Below are 1,413 nucleotides of genomic sequence, written 5' to 3'. Positions count from 1 at the left end.
AATTGCCAGAAAATCCAGCCCGCAAGAAATATTCAAGTGATCCAAATGTTGATCTTCACTAAATGGTAGATGTAGTCGATATAGTCTGATTTGATAAAAAACAGCCTCCTCAATGAAATCTCAAAGAAGGGCATGGTGATAATCAAGGATTGAAGCCAAGAGAAAACTACTCTTGGAAGGCGAGAGCCATAATGATAGTTTCTCCTCGTTAATTATTAAAAAAAAAAACAGCTCCATAATCATACCATGAAGTATATATTTAGTTCATCAAACTAAGGCGACGACAACGTACATCATCACCACACTGCCATCATTTTATTTGCCTCACATAAAAGCATAGAGAAAAGAGAGAAAGCATTGACAAAAGTAGCTAGCAGGATGCCAAGGAAGCATCACAAGTCACAACACATAAACAATACTACGCCCCAGGTTGCATTTATTAATTCCATGCCCAAAAGGCTACTGTAGGAAGAGGATGAGGTGCTAGTTTTCAGCTGGGCATGGCTTCAGGCAAATGCATCGCCTTCGGAAGCCTTGGCAGTCTCCATGAGGGAAGCCTTCAGTGTGGCAGATGTTTGCACAGTTTCTGTCACTGAAGCACAGACCGTGGAACTTCCCACTTGGTGTTGAACAGGTCCTTGCCTCAACCTTTTCCACCCGCCCTGTTCAATTAGTTTGGAAAAGAGTTAGGTGTTATCAAAATTGTGTAATAGTGAGAAAGCATTTGGCTTGCGTGAAGAGCAGAGTATCAACACAAGTGCAAGCTTACCAAAAACTAACTAACTAGGCGGTCTTGGTTCCAGCCAATTCCTTAATCTAAATACTTAATAATTTAATAAGAAGCCAATGTTGCACACTATTTTACAATATTTTTTAGCACAATGGTATTCTAAAATTTTAGACTGCTTCCTTATTCAGTTTCACATGACAAAAGACTGTTTAGTGGTGAATGTCGCCACCAAGAAACATACAAGAGATTGTAAGTAAGCAATTTGATCAACAGTTGTTTTTTCCTTGAAGAATCAATTCACTGAAGTTGATGAATCTTGTATCAGTAAGAGAGAGAGAGAGAGAGGTGTACCGAAGGCCAGTAGAATTAAGGCCAGTAGAAGGAAGGCAGGGAGAAGGCTTCTATTGCTCTTGGAGGAAGCCATTGTTTTGGTGGACAACACATCTGCTCCCTTACACCCCTATTTATAGGAAGATGGCAATCTTGCATGGGCAAAACCGTAATTTATATTTCAGAACAAGAGGATCCCTTACATCGAACAATTACATAAATGTCATTCCACAACAATATGCTTTATTTTTATTTTTTTTTGTGATGACAAAGAAAAACCCTTACCAAAAACCGGGACACTTCCCAGCCCCCAAAATTAAATTCACATAAAAAGTGCATGATGATGCCATCCA

The 1,413-nt window shown here is 39.3% G+C and overlaps 1 long non-coding RNA gene across 1 annotated transcript; it reads right to left on the bottom strand.

Annotated features, from left to right (window-relative positions):
* Nucleotides 1-242: 242 nt before the first annotated feature.
* Nucleotides 243-1,175, bottom strand: LOC149832740 (uncharacterized). The gene is made up of 2 exons (XR_016433363.1): nucleotides 1,082-1,175; nucleotides 243-662 (listed from the first exon to the last, which is right to left on the bottom strand). It is a non-coding gene; the product is annotated as an uncharacterized LOC149832740 (long non-coding RNA).
* Between the last annotated feature and the right edge of the window lie 238 nt (nucleotides 1,176-1,413).

Source organism: Nuphar pumila, chromosome 7 (genome assembly GCF_984573655.1).
Source record: "Nuphar pumila chromosome 7, dmNupPumi1.hap1.1, whole genome shotgun sequence".
Taxonomy (NCBI): Eukaryota; Viridiplantae; Streptophyta; class Magnoliopsida; order Nymphaeales; family Nymphaeaceae; genus Nuphar; species Nuphar pumila.
Note: the sequence above shows the minus strand (reverse complement) of the source record. Positions and strands in the feature narration are given on the sequence as shown.